Raw genomic sequence first — 18,832 nt, 5'->3', positions numbered from 1 at the left:
ATTCAAAAAATGAAAGAAAAATAAAGAAAAGAACCTATTATATATATATATATATATATATATGTATGTATACATTATATATATATACAAAAAATATTTATAGCAGCTCTTTTTTGGTAAATGCTGAGAATTAGACATTGATGGGATGTCCATCAAATGGGAAAATGGCTGAAGAAGTTGTGAAACATAATTGTAATGGAATGCTATGAATGAGCAAGAAAATTTCTTACCTAGCAGAATAATAGTGATGATAGAATAGGCTAATGTATGAATTATATTTGGAATCATAAATGTGATTTATGTTGGAGGGGAGGGAGAACAGTGCTAGGTATGGTGGTTGTAAGTGGTTGTAAGTATTGTCAGTGATGACTTATCTTTGAAAAGTGGTATAAAATAGCTATATGAAAACAACAATAATAATGGCTAGCATTTATAAAGATCCTAATATGTGCTAGGTACTATAATGAGCACTTTAAAATATTATTTCATTTTGTCTTCATAATAATCCTGGAAGGTAGGTACTGTTAGTAGCATCATTTTACAACTGAAAAAATAGTAATGTCAGAGGTTATGTGACTTGCTGGGGGCCATGTAGCTAGCAAGTGTCTGAGGCTGAATTTGAATTCCTGACTCTAGACCACTCAGTTGCCTAAGGAAGGGCAAATCAATACATGTCAAAAACAGAACAAGTCAAAACTTTGGATTAAGGTACTTATTAGAATGAAACCAGTTCCTTAAAAGCCACTGAACCTTCAGAGTGAGATCATTACAGAGATTTAACTTAAGGGGAGGAAAAGAGCAAGAGAGAACAAATCAACAATATGAGAACTCTGCTGTCATCCTTGAAACCAAGAAGGACTTCTATGGGATTGGATAAATCCATGGAGGATACCTGGATAGACACAGACAAAAAAGTTTCCCAAATGAAATGTGGTGTGGCTGAAATCGATATTGATGGAAGGAGAGTCATTATTAATGTTATCATGGATATATTGTAATATAGTAAAGAAGTAAATGAAAGATTAGAAAGAATTTACTCAAAAGTCTGGGAAGCATACTAATTCCTCATCCCCAAAATGACTAATCTTCAAACATGTTTATCAAAATAGGTATATACAATGCTAACCTGACTATTTGCCACTGAGGGGAGGGGTGTGGGAAGGGAAGGTGGAAGGAAATTGTGTAACTTAAAAATATATGTGTGCATATGGATGAAAATAAATAAATAAATGTAAAGAAAAAAGATCTGGGAGCTACCATTTTTCATGTTGAATGGAATTCAAGGAAATCTTTCCTAAGATGCTTGAGAGAATTGCAGATGTCTTTCTAAGAAACAGGGGACTATCATTGCAAGTTTGGGGTAAAGGGAAGGAAGGAGGGAGGAAGAAATCAGGGAAATAAAGAGCCTGCCTACTAAGGACCCAGTTCTCAGCAGTGACTTGTGATGGAATGAAACTCTTGATTTGGTTCCTGGGGCCACCTGCTTCTTAAAAGAAACAATTTCATTGTGTTCTTCCATGGCAACATTCCCATTTAGGAAACTTTCTTTTTTGGCAGCACATTGTGGGTACTAAGCAAATATGAAGTAATCCACATACCAGCAGTGAATTCAAGCCCTGCCAATCCTACGCCCTGATACTTCCCATGCATGAAGTCTGAAACATCCTGGTAGAAGTGGGGGAGGTGTCTATGTCTCCAGTCTAGAAGCTATAATATGAGAAACAGTCAAGCTCTAACATGAAGCCAATCTGTTTATTGTCAGTCCTAATGGATCCCAATTTTATAGTGTTTTACATCTATTACTTTACTTGTGCCTCAATACCCTTGTATGGGATAAACTGAAAAAAATTATAGCCCTCTTTTTATAGATGGGTAAAAATATATAGATAGTAAGTTGTTATGTAAAATCAAGAATCCAAGTCTTCTGTTTCTCTTTTTCTATTCAATGTTAAAAGGAAACTATTGATTTTCTTCCCAGCTCATATGTTGGCATTTCAGATAGATGTACTGAAAAGAATATAAGTTAGGGAAAGCTTCCTGGAGAAATATTAGGAGCTACTTTAAGTCTGTCACACTAAAATAAGAAGGGCACTGTCCTACTCATGTGCAACACCAGGAGGAAGACAGGAAGGAAGGATGGAAGAAGGAAAAAAAAGAAGGAAGAATGGAAGGAAGAAGGAATGAGGAAGAAGGAAGAAGGAAGAAGGAAGAAGGAAGAAAGAAGAAAGAAGGAAGGAAGAAGAAAGAAGGGAGGGAGAATGGAAGAGAGGAAGGAGAAAGAAAAGGGATGGAGAAAGGAAAGAAATAGGCAATCATGAAACATCTAACTTATTTCAACCTGGGTTCCTATATAGCACAGTAGATAAAACACTGGGCCTAGAGTAAAGAAGACACAAACTTCAAATCCAGTCTCAGATACTTACTAGCTATGTGTCCCTGGGTAAGTCACTCAAGCCTGTTTTCCTCATTTTCCTCACCTATAAAATGAGCTGGAGAAGGAAATGGCACACCTCTTTCTATATCTTTGCCAACAAAACCATCAAATGGGGTCACTAGAGTTGAATATGATTGAAATGACTAATCGAACAACATATTACAAACACTTTTAAGAGCTTTACAACTTTTATTTCATTTGATTCTCACAAGAACCTTGGGAGATGCTATGATCATTCTAATTTTACAGATAAGGAAACTCAGGCAAACTGAGGTTAAATGACTGATTAAAAATAAAAAGGAAGATAAAAAATGTTATATTATTATGCAATTTTACTATCTCATACTTTATTTTTCTTCCTTAAGGATATGATTTTCTCTGTCATCACCTTCAACTGAGATCAATGTATAACAGGGAACCAATGTAAAGGCTAAAAGAATGCCTTTTGCAGGGTGGGGGGAAGCAAGAATGGGGGGGGTGGAGGATTATAAAACTCAAATAAAATCTTTCTTAAAAAATAAAAAATACAAAAAAAGGAAACAAAAGGAAAGAAAGATGAAAAGCAAATTGCCAGAATCAAAAATGAAAAGAGTAAACTCACCACCAAGGAGGAGGAAATTAAAGTAAAAATTCAGAAACTTTTCTTTGTATCTTTCTTTTTATTGTTTATTTTATTGTATATGAAGGCTAAATTTGCCTCTGAAATTTCTATGCATTATTCTTGGCTCTGTCTCCTTAGACCAAGATGAAGGAAATTTAAATGCTTTTCCAAATCATAGTGTTTCAAACACTTGAAGGCAACTGTCTTGTTTTCCCTGGTTCTTCTCCTCCTCAATCTAAAAATTCTCAGTTCTTACAAACTTTTCTCACAGCAAATGATGTCAAACCCCTGCACCATTCTAGTTGTCTTTCTTTTCAATTCTGTACAGCTAAGTAGCTATGTTGGAGAGTTATAGTGTGTCCTGATACTGATGATATACATCAACCATTCAGCAAAGTAGTAAATAGTTATTCAGCAAATTGTAGCCTTCCTTACCATAAAGCTGCATTTGAATTCTTTCACCCTTTTCCCCCAGTGACTTGATTTCCATTGTGTATCCATTGAAAGTATTCCATACATTATAGAGAGGGAAGAAATGGAGAAAGGGAAGATGAAGAAAAGAAAGAGAAAAGAAATTGAAGAAGAAAGAAGAGAAGAGAGAGAAGAGAAGAGAAGAGAAGAGAAGAGAAGAGAAGAGAAGAGAAGAGAAGAGAAGAGAAGAGAAGAGAAGAAAAGAGAAGAGAAGAGAAGAGAAAGAAGGAAGGAAAGAAGGAAGAGAGGAGGGAGGGGAGGGAGGGAGGGAGGATGGAAGGAAGGAAGGAAGGAAGGAAGGAAGGAAGGAAGGAAGGAAGGAAGGAAGGAAGGAAGGGAGATTATTCTTTAATTATTTTTAGAAATCTAGAACTTGAAAAGTTACTGAAATATGTATATGATTGATTGGAAATCTCTGAAATCAGAATCCCTGAAATTATTTTCTGATGATATTTGTAGATGAGTTGTAAAAAATATTGTCCCTCAAAATTAAAAAAATTCTTTTTATTGATAAAGAAATCAAAATGACTAGGCATTAAATCTATTAAAAAAGTATTTTGATACAGCTCCTAAATTGAAGTGGGATCCTGATAAATCTGGAATGCAATGATTAACATATTTTATCTTTTCTTTGTCACAATTTTTTTTGAGACTAAGTCTCATTAAGTCAGACTAGGAGTGCAGTGACCACTCATGGAGCCAATCTCAATACTAATAGTTACAGAAGTTTTAACTACTGGTTTTCTAATCTGGATGATTTTACTCCTCCTTGGGCAGCTTGATGGCCTTCTGTTTAAGCATGTTATCTTTGTCTAGGACAGAGTACAGAACCCATATCAGTTTTAGTACTATTTCAGCTCAGAACTCAAAACTCAAATAATTCACCAACATTAACTTTTCCAAGTAGCAGGAATTTCAGTCATGAGCTCCACGTTGAGCAACCACTCTTCCTTCTTTTCTTTTTTAATTTTTTTAAAACTATTCTTTCAACAAAAAGTCCTTTTGGTCAAACTTCTTAACAACTAGAGTTGTCCTTTAAGTGATTTGAACTGCTTCAGAACTATAGTGAGTTCTTTTTCACTACTAATATTCAGAGTCTGAATGTTCCCTTTTCTGGCATGTTATTGAGAACATTCATGCTCCAAGGTTGTACTTCATTACCTTTGAAGTGCCTTCCAACTCTGCAATCTACATTCTTATGCTTCTGGACTTGTGGGAGAGCTTAGATACCATTTAGCCAAGGGCACTTATGTTTACAGAGAATGATGTGGAGGCATAGGAGTCCACGAGGACTGTTCAACTACTGCATAAATTGGGGATCTCCCCCTTTCTTTTTCTCAGTTCTAAAAGTGGAGCATCCAGACATATCCACTGCCTGGCTTAATGAGAACAGTTCTCTGGATTAAGTGAAAAGTGCCTGACCTTTTACCAAAGATGTCTAGCTACCTAAAAATCTCTCCCCAGATCCTAAGATGATTGAACATATAAAGCTTCCTGAGGAGAACCATGAGCCCCCTCTCTGTTTCCAGGACACCTGTCTACAAAATGACACTAAGCATGGATCATGATCACACTGTCAAGTCAGGCCCCTGGGATGATAAATCTGCCTGAAGGCAATGTGCTGACGTGGGGGTAGTGGAGTCAAGTGAGTCAATCAGTCAGCAGGCATTAATTGAAGCTCTTCTATCTGTTACTATACCTACTGTTGTGGAAGATAGAAATTGCATTTCTCAAAGAATGTAATAGACAATTTGGGGGTGATAGAATAAGCTCCGATGCAAGATTCAGGAAGCCCTTAACTGCCAAAGTGCTTAGTCCTGACTGCTAAGTGCAGTGGGAGACCAGAAAAAACGTAATCACTGTTTCTTCCTCTATTCAAATATTAAGCATTTACTTTGTGAAGCAGGAACAGAACTTCATTCTGACTGGTGAGAAAAATGATTTAGCTCATTGCTTCATTTTGATGATAAACTGTACAAAGTATGTGTGCATTTAGAGGCTACCTGTCCTTCAAAAGACAAAGGATGAGCCAGGGTTATGGTAATCTTGCTGATTTTTTTATTGAGCTAGGAGTTAGGAAGAATCACCTTTCTGAGTTCAAATCTAGTCTCAGACACCTGCTGTATGACCTGAACAAATCACCTAAGCCTGTTTGCCTCATTTTTTTCCCATCTGTAATATGAGCTGGAGAAGGAAATGGTAAACCAGTTCAAGATATTTGCCAAGAAAACCCAAAATGGGATCACAAAGAGTCAGACACAACTGAATTGGAAGTTCTGGATTATTGTTTGTGTGAGAAAAATGATAAAAGTCAATTTGACAGGGTTATAGAGGACAGATTTAAAGAAGCGAGAATAAGAACCAGTTAGGAAGCTCTTGCAATACTTTCATTTGTGAGGCAAAGAGGGCAGTGACAAAACACTGACTAGTGTAACAGAAGACCTGGGTTTGAATCCTGAGTCTACCAGCTATGTGGAAATCTTTCTGTGATATACTAGGCACTCAATTGTTCTCTGTTACCTTTTAAATGAGGGGATTTGATTAGGCTCAGGATGACTCTCCAATTATAAATCATGTGTTATTAAGGGTATTCAAGGGAGGTATACAGAAGCATTTCAGAAAAGAAATCAACATGTTTATCCCACCAAAAAGCCACTGAAAATGTATCATTAATTAGCTCATGTCTTTTCCCCAGTCTCACACCCACAAAATTACACTCAGCAGATTATGGCTCGATATGTAAAGTTTCAGCCTTGGAATGGACAAACAGTCAGACAAAAAGGTCTGGGGTTACAGAGTGAATGGCTATGGGCCAAGTATGGCATCTGAGACATCAGCCACTAGTGTCCTCTTCTGAATCTTGGTAGTTAAATCAATAAATGCCCATTGGTCAAGAATGAGGTCCTTACTAGCCCAGAAACCCCACTTCAGAGATATCAAGGACCTGGAAATCCTCATGTCTATAAAAACTGGTTTCCCCACTAGCAGCTTTAGGGTAAAATTCCTGCTAATCATTTTCCTGCTGCAGTGAGAAGCTAAATTTTGCCAACCTTGCTGTATATCCATAATGAATAACAATGAGGGATGAAATAAAAGCATTGTTCAGGTGGGTGCAGGGATAGAGCTGGAGAATTCCAAGAGATAGTGTCTAGGCAGAAATCTGTGAGGTCCCTGCCAAGCAGCAGTTTATTAAATCATATTATTTTAGAGCTGAAAGGGACATACAGATAATCTACTTTGTTCTAATTTGTTTTCCAGAGGAGGAAACTAAGGCTATTTGGAAGCCCATTTGAAGATTTGCATCAGATAAATCAAAAAAAGAGAGATTTGTCCTCTCTTCCTATAGACCTTCAGGTCTCTAAAGAGAAGGAGCTATGTCCTCTTTATCCTTGTATCCTTGTGAGAAGGGCTACAATTAGGCATTATGCCAATAAATACAATGGTGTTGAAGACTGTTTTCTTTCTAGTACTATCTGTCAGCACCATTCCTCATATGCACATTCCATTGAAGGGTCCCATATGTTCTCAGTTCTATCCATGTTCTGATCCCATTTCTGGTTCTGGGTAAAATAATAATGATTCTTATTTCTAAAGCTCTATAATGTTTACAAAATGCTTACTGCACAGTATCTCTAAGAAGAATGTAGCCTAAATATTCATCTAAATGAGGTGGGAAACCAAGATTCATAGAGATGAAGCCATTTTCTCAAGATCAAAGTTTAGTAAGTAGTAGAACCAATACCTGAATCCAGACCTTTTGGATTGGAATAGGCTCTTTGTACTATTTAGTGATTATCCTTATAGAAATAGGAAGCACATTACTTAACATCTGCATTGTTGTTTCCTCTGACCTCATTATCTGATCTTTGTTACTGGATCTCTATGAAGAGTAGGTTCCTGATTCTTGTTACCTGATTTGAAGGGATGAGAAGAGTGACAAGATGTCTATTCTCTTTTGTTGACCAAGGGCTTGGGCAAGGTTTTTGATCAGTGCAGTCACATCTGCCATCTGACCAAATTTTGGACATTTAAAAAAAAAAAATCTGGTATTCAGTGGTATTCAACAACTCTTTCTTATACCAACTAATTTATTAGCCATGACTTCATCGTTATCCCAAACTTCAATATCGACCTATTCAATAACTCAACTTCTCTTGGACCACCTACCATTTCACAAAGTTACCAAAGAACTAATGGGGTAGCAGCTCTATCTCAAATTTGCTTTGTGATTCTAGACAATCACTTTAATTCTGAAACATCTATGTCCTTAACAGGAGAATGGGAAATAGCCATTTCCCCTGCCTTGCATGGTTTTAGAAAATCAAAGAGACAATTCATGTAGAAGCACTTCAGAAAATATAAAGTGATATTAATATACAGAATGGAATTTTGTCAGATGATGAATGAAACCAATCGGCATGCCCGAGTAAATAAATAAATATCATACTAAAATACATTTTGTTGTAGGAAAGAGAATATATAGCCTTGGAACCAGGTCTAGATTTCTGTGCTAGAATTTCCCCTTCTTAGGTATGTGACCTTAGGCATGTCCTTTAACTCTCTGATGCTCAGTTTTACTTTCTGAAAAATGAGGATCATAATACCTGCCCTATCTACCCCCAAGAAGGTGTGAAAAAAAAAGAACATGTTCTAACCATAAAGGGGTCATGCAATATTTATCAAAAATCTTTGCACCATTTTATATTTAAATAGCTTAACAGTTATGTTGGTTTCAAAATGTCTTAAGATTTTTGAGAGACCTTATTTATAGCACAGGGACTCACAGAACTATACCATGTAGTATTGAGTGATTATAGGCAGACCCTCTTAGGAAATGGCCAAAGATGGAATTATATTTTGAAAACTTTAGCTTTTTAAAAGAATACTACCCAAATTCTAGATCAGGGCCATAAAGAGCAGCAAACTTCATGAAAGCAACCACACGTGGTTATTATGCTTAAATACCAGCTTTCAATATTTACCTTTTTCTTTTTTTTTCAGCTCCTATCTTGAAATGATTAAGATCATATCAGGTTTACCGAGGACTGCTTACGTCAATAATGTATCAATGTCACTCCTCTGTGGTCTGCCTTCCTCATTCGCTGACCTTGTCTTCCTTTTGTACTCAAAACAGATTTATGATGGACTATATCTTTCTTAACCCCTGTGCACTCTGCCTTTCAGGCTCCAATCCCCGTCTTTATCCATTTTTCCACTCCCTTAACTCAGGCCCTAGCTTTTTATACTCTTCGTGTCCTTCTTTCTACTCCTTGATTACTTTCTGCTCTTCCTTATTCATGCTGACCTTTTTTTATTTCTTGTGTATTTATTGCTCTGTAACACTTATAACCCTAAGGCACATCATCATCATTTATCTGCTGTGTCCTTTCTTTCCAATTGAGTTTCCCTGAATACTGCCTTCATTCCCCTAGATTTAACTGCTCTAATGTAACTTTCTTTGCTCTGTCTATTCTTCTTCTTATCGCCAGTCTGTTACTTAGAGAGTGGAGGAACAAGATAACGACACTGCAGATATAAATGGGACCTGAGAAATGGGACTTAAAATATAAAAGGAGACAAGGACAGACGTGAACAGACCGCAGCTAGGGCTGTGGTGTCACATGCTGGTAGGTGATCTAGATGGGAAAAGTGACTTTCAAAAAAAGACTTACAAGGCTCTTAGATTAAAAGTGAAAAGGGATTTAAGGGGTTATTTAGTCTAATCCCCTTCTGCAGATAAAGAAACTGAGTACAGAAAAGTGAAGGGAATTGTCCAAGGTCAAAAATGATAGTGAGTAGGGGAGTTGAATTTGAACCTAGGTCTTCTGACTCTAAATCTAAATGTTCCTTTCAGTGTACTACATAGAAATTAAGGATTAGATATATTTTAGGGGACACAAATGACTAAGCAAGTTGGAGCAATTTGGCTATAGTCACTGGCTTAGAAGTCATATTCTTTATAATGAGGCATGTAAGAAGAATCATGCCTTTAGTATCATGTTTATGCATGTTTATGTTCCAGAAAGGGAGCAAGAGATCTGGGAGCAGGGATGGGATAATAATATTGAGTATATATTTAGAGCCAGGAAGGACCTCAGGGAGGCATCTAGTCTAACCCCTTCATATTATAGTTGAGGAAACTGAGAAGCAGACCTAAGGTCATATAGGTAGTATGATTTGAATTTGTGTCTCCTGAATCCAGAGTCAGTACTTTCGCCACTATACCATCTAAGGTATTTTTCTTACTCTACCCCCTTACAGTGAAATCTCATAATAAAAGCAAAAAACATTTCTCTAAGGAAGGTGTCTCATGAGTCAGCAATCCGAATTCAGGACTGAGATAGGAGTCAACCTGTGAGCCAGAACCAGATGTCTATCATATACAGGTAGCAAAATATGTCAGAAAGGAAAGGGAAGATTCAAAGGTGACCCCAATAAGTGATACCATTAATAAAAGAAGGGAAAGATGTTAAAGGCAGTCAGATCTAGGAGAAGGGAAGTTTTGATTTTAGGCATCTTTCATTTAGGGATAAGGAAGCATGGTGCTATATCTAATGAGATTTGAAGTCAAGAACTTCAATTTGATCTTGGGATTTCTCCGAAGTACTTGAATAACCTTGAAAAATTATTGGGTCTCACTGCTAAAAAGAAGGGATATAATTGCATGGCCTCTAAGGACTATGGCAACTTCCAGTCTGAAGATCTCTTGGCTTTAAGGTCATAAAGCACAAAAGTTAATATTTCAGTTCTTTCAAAGAGCTCAGAGACAAAGGGAGAGAGACCAAGGAGGGGGAGGAGGGAAGAAGTTCAAGTGAAGAAATAAAGGTCAGTTTGAGAGGACCCTCTGAGAATTGTTGGCTAAGATGATTGAATCAAGGCAGGCTAGGTCTACAGTCCCAAACCAAATGGGACCACTAGATTTGCAATCATAGGAATTGGGTTCAAATCTCAACTTTCTACTTACTACCTGTGTTACCTAGGACAGTTTATCTTATTCCCTTTTGGGTTGAGTGCCCCCCCCCCATAAAGTGAAGGGATTAAACTATGTCCTGAAATTCCTTCCAACTTTATCTATGAAAAATAAGGGAAAACCAGGTTGCAGGTAATATGCTCCTAGAAGAAAAGGGTGGTAGTAACAAAACAAAAGTCATTTTTCTTCCAATTAGTCTCCTAATCCTTTTCTAACAAGCAAAATCTACTATTTGCAATGAGGCAAAAAAGTTGATGTTACTAAAAACTATTTCCCCACTGAAAAAAATCACTCAGTACATTTTCACTTTAAGGAAGTTTTAAAAAAGCCCTGGAGATATTTGTCTAACCAGGTAGTTATGATATGCCCTGGAATAAAAGAAAAAAAAGGTTTTTGACTATCAGTTAGGTGACAGTTGAATTGAAACACAGAGCAGAGGATACTAAAGTCAGAGATGAGAAATGAGTCAGACAGGAAAGTTCTGAGAATAAACAAAGAGCAAGTCTGATCTTAGCCTGGCACTGCCTCTGATGTAACCTAGCTGAGAGAAAGAAATATGTTGCTGTTGAGTGAAGAGAACTGTAAACCTTTTCTGCAGAGGAAACACTAACTAGTTACAAAACCTCTGATACGTGGAGCACAGAGTTGCAGGTAGCCCTCAGCAATTCAGCTAAGGACTATAGGTGAGGTACAGTTGGAAGCTACAAGAGTTGGCTGAAATAAGAGACTGAATGAACTGTGTAGCTCTTCTCTGTAGGGAAGAAATAAAACCTCAGCATTCCCCAATGGATGATGGAGGTGTATGAAAGAGCTGGTTAATAGAATTTTGTGTTTTCTCCCTGCAGGGGAAAGACTTACTAATCACAGAATATCCTTGGTGATTATTAGACAGTGTATTAGGTAACCCTGAGTAGTGTGAAAAAGTTGAAGGCCAGCTACGATGGAAACATTATATTCAATAAAAATGGAAATCCCCAGGGATCACCACAAAGGCATAATGTCTAGGAGGGATGAGTGGACAGTAATGTCCAACAGAGAGAATCAAAATTTAAAAAAAAAAAGATATCAATAGCTTTCTAGTGTTAAAGATACTAATGGCTTCTTTATATATAGGTTTTAGAAATACATGTTCTATTTTATCTGTAACTCTTTTATGAGAACCCTGGCCACATGTGGTCTCCATATACAGAAGCTCCATTGCTAATTCCCACACAGGTTCATTCTTATCATTCGATGTATTTATAAGAGAGTGACCTCAAGGCTTATAAAAATGTTCCATTTTTTTTCTTTACAAGAATATTAAATACCTCTGTTTTAAACAGTGTATCATCTAGCTAAACAGTAAAAGGAAACACATTGATGGGGAATAGTGCTAAAGTTTAGAAAGATTTTATATTCTATTGGTGTTAAGGAGGCACAGTGGATACAGCACTGGATTGAAGAAGACCTCAGATACTTACCACTGTGGGATGCTAAGCAAGTCACTTAACCTCACTTTGTCTCAGTTTCCTCATCTTCAAAATGGGTTACTATGAGAATCATATGAGGTAATAATTTTAAAGTATTTAGCACATTGCAAGCTCAATATAAATGTGAGTAATTGTTGTTTTCAAAGACACCAACATCTTTAATGTATGTCAGATTTTAATCTTGGCATTATCCTTGCCTTCTTACTCTGATCCAATCACTTATCAAATTGAGTTATTTCTAAGTGACTGACCTTCTCCCTGGCACAGCTCCGGCTTAGTTTAGGCTCATCACCTCTCACCTAGTTAACTGCAACAGTCTCCTAATTGGTCTTATTGCCTCAAATCTTCCATGGACTCCTGGCCATCCTACATTGCTGCCAAAGGAATTTTCTTTGGACCATGTGGATCTGCACTCAACCAAAGCCAATAGTTTCCTATTTACAATAAAATCTTAATTCTTTTTAGAGTAATTTAGTAATTTTAGAGTAATTTAGAGTAATTTTAGAGTAATTCATAATCTGATCCCAAATTATTTTTTGAGCCTCAATGGACATCTCCAACTTTCCTAAACTCTGTTCTAACCAAAAAGACTTCTCTATATGACTTTCTATCTCCTTCCTCAGTGTCTGGTCACTAGAATGCTCTCCATCCTTACCTTCAAGTCATAGAAGCCCTCTCTTCTTTTAACATACAATATCATTCTTTAAATGAAACCTTTCTTGATCCCCTCAATTTCTAGTGCTTCCTTTCCCAAACTACTTTGTTTTATCTGTGTAGTGTGTGTATTTATGAACACATATATACATGTACACATGCACATATAAAATAGTGTCATATACATATATATTCACTCCCTTTTGTGTTATATATATATGAATATATATATTTATATATTTATAAAGCTTTTTATTAGAGTACAACTTCCATGTGATTGAGAAGCATTTATTCTCTAGGCTTGTACTTGGCAAAATAACTGGGACATAATAAGTTTTAAATAAATGCTTATAGTTGATTCTGATCCACAAAGTAACTAAAACTTACTGTACATAAATTGGGAAACAGGACCAGTGGGTAAAGTAATCCATCACTACCACATCTTAAGCTTTAATATATTTTAGGAAGAGAAAAAAGAAAGACAGAAATCCTATACATATGGTAAGATTTGCATTTTTAGATTTATTATAGGAATATACACCTCCAATAGTGGAGATATTTGAATTGACTGATTATGTTCAAGAATATATCTGACTATTTACAAGAAAATTCTGATGGTCACAATATCTATTTATAAGAAATATCATTTTTCCCAGATAAACTAAGAATCTTGACTCATCTATAACCAAAGTTGTGCAAGGAAAGACTTTCTGTCAACTGCTTTAAACTCATTTGTAATGAACATATTTCAAAGGGCTTAGCAAAAAACAGATTTTGCACATAGTAGGTCCAAAACAAAAGTCTGATGAATAGAAGAACTTTTAAAAAATCATGCTCTTTTTAATACTTTAATATACCTCTTAGGTACTTGAATACCTTTTTTAAGTGAGCAAGTTTTCCCCATTCTACCTCTCTTTTCCTGCTTCTCCCAGTGGATCCTTCTTTCTCACCTCTTCATTTTTTGGAGGCTATTACAACAAAATCAACTCAGACCATTCCCTATGGCCAACTGTAAACTCCTTTTAACTACCTTAATAAAGATTACATTTCTTAGGAGTTACATGTGTCATCTTTCCACATAGAAATGAAAAGCAGTTTAACTTTATTAAATCCCTTATGATTACTATTTCATGTTTACCTTTTTTTATGCTTCTTTTAAGTGTTGTCAAACTTTTTACCTAGTTCTGTTTTTTTTCATTAGGAATTCTTAAAAAAAACCTCTATTTCATTATATAAACATTTTCCCCTTGAGATTAGTTTTCCTTAGTAGGTTATTCTTTTTTATTGATATTTTATTTTTCCAAAGACAAGTTATGAATGTTTTTCAACATTCATCCACATAACATATTTATATTACACTTTTTTCTTCTACCCTCCCTCCCTTCCCCCCCCCAGTTATTCTTGATAGTAATCATAGTTCCTTTGCCTTTTAGAACATCATACTTCAACCCTTCCACTCCTTTAGGGTGAAAAATGCTAAATCTTGTGTGATCCTGACAGTGACTTCATGATATTTGAATTCTTTCTTTCTGGTTGCTTGAAATATTTCCTCTTTGACATGGGATCTCTTTAATTTTGCTATAATATATATGGAAGTCTTCAATTTCGGATTCAATTCAGTTTCTACATTTTACTCTGGATCTAAGATATCAGGCCAGTTTTTCTTGAAATTTTCTTGATATATGATGTCTAGCCTTTTTCTTTGATCCTGGCTTTTGAGTAGACCAATAATGCTTAAAATACCCCTCCTCATCTATTTTCCAGGCCGATTTCTTTTTTCTATGAAATATTTCACATTTTCTTCTAATTTTTCATTCTTTTGACTTTATTTTATTTTTTTCTTAATGTCTCAAGAAGTCATAGCTTCAACTTGCTCAATTCTAATTTTATGGATTTTTTTCTTTAGTGAGATTTTGTGCTTTCTTGTCCATTTGTCCACTTCTGCTTTTTAAAGTGTTACTTTATTCAGTAAGTTTTTGTGCCTCTTTATCAAAATACTAATTCTATTTTTATAATTTGCTATCACTCTCATTTCTTTTCTGATTTTTTCTCTATCATTTTTATCTCTTTCTGTAATTCTTCCATAAATTCTTGTTGAGTTTGAGACCAATTAGCATTTTTCTTTTAGTATTATTTTTAATAAATTAATTTATTTTTCCAATTATATGTAAAGGTTTTGAGCTTCACATTTTTCTTCCTTTCTTCCCTCCTTCTCCCTATGAGAGAATAATCTAATATAGGTTACACATGGATAACTATGTTAAACATATTTCCCTATTAATCACGTTGTGAAAGAAAAATCAGTACAAAAGGAGGGAGGGGGACCATGAGAGGGAAAAAATAAGACATAAAAAAATTTTTTAAATTGAAAATAGTAGGTTTTGGTTTGCATTCAGACTCTGTAGTTCCTTCCTGGATGTGGATGGTTTTTTTCCTATCACAAGTCCTTTAGAATTGTCATTGATTATTGTACTGCTGAGATGAGCAAGTACTTCATAATAATCATCCCATAATGTAGCTATTATTTTGTACCTTGTTCTTCTGGTTCTACTCACTTCACTCAGCATCAGTTCATGCAAACCTTTCCAGGCTTTTCTGAAGTCCCACCCCTCATGATTTCTAATAGAACAATAGTACTCCACCACATTCACATACTATAATGTGTTCAGCCATTCTCCAATTGATGGGCATCCACTCAATTTGCAATTATTTGCCACTCCAAATAAAAGCTGCTATAAATATTTTTGTACCTATGCGGTTTTTTTAATCTTTTCTTGTGTTCCCTTTGTGATATAGACTTAATAGTGGTATTGCTGGTTCAAAGGATATGCACAGTTTTATTGTCCATTGGGCATAGTTTCAAATTGTTTTTCAGAAAGGAGGAATCAGTTCACAAATCCACTTACAATACATCAGTTCCCAGTTTTCCCACATCCCCTTCAACAGAGATAATTATCCTATTTTGTCAATATTGACCATTCTGATATGTTTGAGGTGATGTCTCAAAATTGTTTTAATTTGCATTTCTCTGATCAACAATGATTTCCAGGTTTCTTTTTCATATGATTATAAATAGCTTTAATTTCTTCCTCTGAAAACTACTTGTTCATATGCTTTGAACATTTATCAATTGGGAATGACTTGGATTCTTACACATTTGACTCAGTTCTCTATATATTTTAAAAATGAGTCTTTTATTAGAAACACTAGTTATAAAAATTGTTTGCAAACTAATAACATTCCTTTTAATTTTTTGCATTGGTTTTATTTGAGCAAAAAGTTTTAAATTTAATGTAATCAAAGTTATTCATTTTGTATTTTATAATGTTCTCTATTTCTTCTTTGGTCATAAATTCCTCCCTTTTTCATAAATCTGATACATAAACTATTCCTTGTTCTCCTAAGTGGCTTATGGCATCACCTTTTTATGTCTAAATCCTGCACCCATATTGACCTTATCTTGTTATAGGCTGTGAGTTGTTCATCTATGCCTAGTTTCTGCCAGTTGTCCCTGCAGTTTTCTTGTTAAAGACTGAATTCTTATCCCAGAAGCTGGAGTCTTTGGATTTATCATAAAGTGGATTACTATTGTCATTTACTACTGTTTCTTTTGTATCTAATCTATTCCACTGATTCACCACTCTGGTCCTTGGCTAGTACCAAACAGTTTTGACAACTGCTTCTTTATAATATAATTGTAGAACTGGTCCAATAAGTCCACTGTCTTTGGCATTTTTTTTCATTACATCTCTCATGTTTTTGACTTTTTGCTCCTTCATATGAATTTTGTTGCATTTTTTTCTAGCTTAGTAATATAATGTTTTTGTATTTTGATTGGTATGACACTGAATAATGTAACTTAATTTAAGTAGAATTGTCATTTTTTGTATTAGTTTGGCTTACCCATGAGCAATTGACATTTGTCCAATTATTTAGGTCAGATTTGTGTGTTTGTGTGTGTGTGTGTGCATGTGTGTGTGTGCAAAGTGTTTAGTTTTCATACAGTTTCTCTTTTTATCTTGATAGGTAGACTCTCAAGTATCTATAATTACTTTAAATGAAAATTTTCCTTCCATCTCTTGCTTCTGTGTCTTGTTAGTAATATATATAAATGTTGAGGATTTATGTGAGTTTATTTATGTCCTGCAACCTTGCTAAAATTGCTAATCATTTCAAGTAGTTTTTTAGTTGATTTTCTAGGATTGTCTAAGTATACTATCATATCATCTGCAAAGAGCAAGATTTTGTTACATCATTGTTTATTCTAATTCTTTCAATTTCTTTTTCTTCTGTTATGGCTAAAATTAACGTTTCTAATACAATACTGAATAATAGTGGAAATAATGGAAATCCTTGTTTCACTCTTGATCTAATTGGGAATGCTTAATATTTTCATTACATATAATTGTTGATGGTTTTAGGTAGATACTGCTTATTGTGTTAAGGAAAACTCCATTTATTCCTATGCTTTCTAGTGTTTTTTAGAAATGGGGGCTTTATTTTGTCAAAAGTTTTTCAGTATCTATTGAAATAATAATTTGATTTATGTTAGGTTTGTTATTGATATAGTCAATTATGCTGATAAATTTTCTAAAATTAGACCCTCACATTCCTAATGATAAGTTGCTGTAATAACTTTGCTAAAATTTTATTTAAAATTTTTTGCACCAATATTCATTAGAGAAAGTGGTCTATAATTTTCTTTTTTATGTTTTGACACTTCCTGGTCTAGGTATCAGCATCACATTGATGTCATAGAAGAAATTCGACAGAACTCCCTATTACCCTATTTTTTCCAATAGTTTATATAAAATTTGAATTAATTCTTCTTTAAATATTTGGTAGAATTCACTTGTGAATCCCTCTGGCCCTGGAGTTCTTTTTTTTTCTCCTTAGAGAGCTCATCAATGGTTTGTTCAGTTTCTTTTTCTGAAATGGAGTTATTTAAATATTTAATTTTTTCTTCTGTTAATCTGGGAAATTTTTATTTTTCAATATTCATCCATTTTAAATATTCATTTAGATTGTCAAATTTATTGTCATTTAGTTGGACAAAATTCTCCAAATTATTACTTTAATTTCCTCCCGCTCAGGATGCTTTTAAGTAGTTGTTTTCACATTATTGTCTTCTTCTAAGCTTATGTCGTCTTCCCTCCCACCATAGTCTCTTTTTAATAGCCTTTTTTTGTTTTTTCTTTTTTTTCCCAATCTATTTCTTCACTTTAAATTTTCTGTTAAAGTTGGGTTCTAAAAAAAATAAAAAAATAAAGTTGGGCTCTATTTGTCTGGGTGTAGGGAGACAATGTCCCAAGCTGTAGGCTTTTTTTGAGCTTCCAGAATGGTGTGATTCTGAAAGAATTATGGCCACTGCTCCTTTGGTCTCTGTTCTGATATTTACTGGGAAAGGTCCCTGTTGTCCTGCAGTGTTAGATCTTTTCTTGGACCTGGAGCTATGACCAGGGCCTCTACTCCCTTGTGATTGACTACCAATACTCCTTTCTATAGATGGGGATAATAATGATTTCCTTTTCTTACTACCCAGAATTTTGGAGGAGCACAATCAGCAACATTTGTCCTAGTGCCAGCAGAGAGTACAGTGTCATCTTTTCCTGACCATTTTGTGACCTCCTGGGCTGAGAATTCTCACAGCTGTTTCTACAATCCCACTGCTGCTACTATATGTATAAACTCCAAATAGGCCTTCATCTCAGTGTCACAGACTTTGCCTGCCAATTTCTTAAGTTCTCCTTAAGAAAATAAAAAATCTTTAGGCCAACATTTTGTTGACTCTGTTTTTCCAAAATTTGATTTTATTTCAAAGTTGTTTAGAGGGGATTGTAGGGAGAGCTCAGTTAAGTAGCTATCTCTAATCTGTCATCTTGGATCCCTTGACCTTGTTTAACTACTAATTCAATTTGGAATATCTGTGTAGAAAATGCTACACTAAGCTTCTTCCCAACTCAGAATCATCACAAGATTTCCAAATAAGGAGAGTTTTTATTAGAAACAATGTATATTTATGATTCTCTTTAAACTTTCCAAAATAATTCCTTCATAATAATCTTGTGAGATAATGAAAACGTTATTATGCCCATTTAAGATAAGGACACTGAAGACCAAGAAGATTTAGTGACTTTCCCCAGGTCACAAGGACTATGTATCAGATCAGGGATACAAACACAATTTTCTCCTATCTCTGAGTCTAGGGCTCTTACAATGGAGATGTAGAGGGG

The sequence above is a fragment of the Macrotis lagotis genome, chromosome 3, assembly GCF_037893015.1.
Source record: "Macrotis lagotis isolate mMagLag1 chromosome 3, bilby.v1.9.chrom.fasta, whole genome shotgun sequence".
Classification (NCBI taxonomy): Eukaryota; Metazoa; Chordata; class Mammalia; order Peramelemorphia; family Peramelidae; genus Macrotis; species Macrotis lagotis.
Note: the sequence above shows the minus strand (reverse complement) of the source record.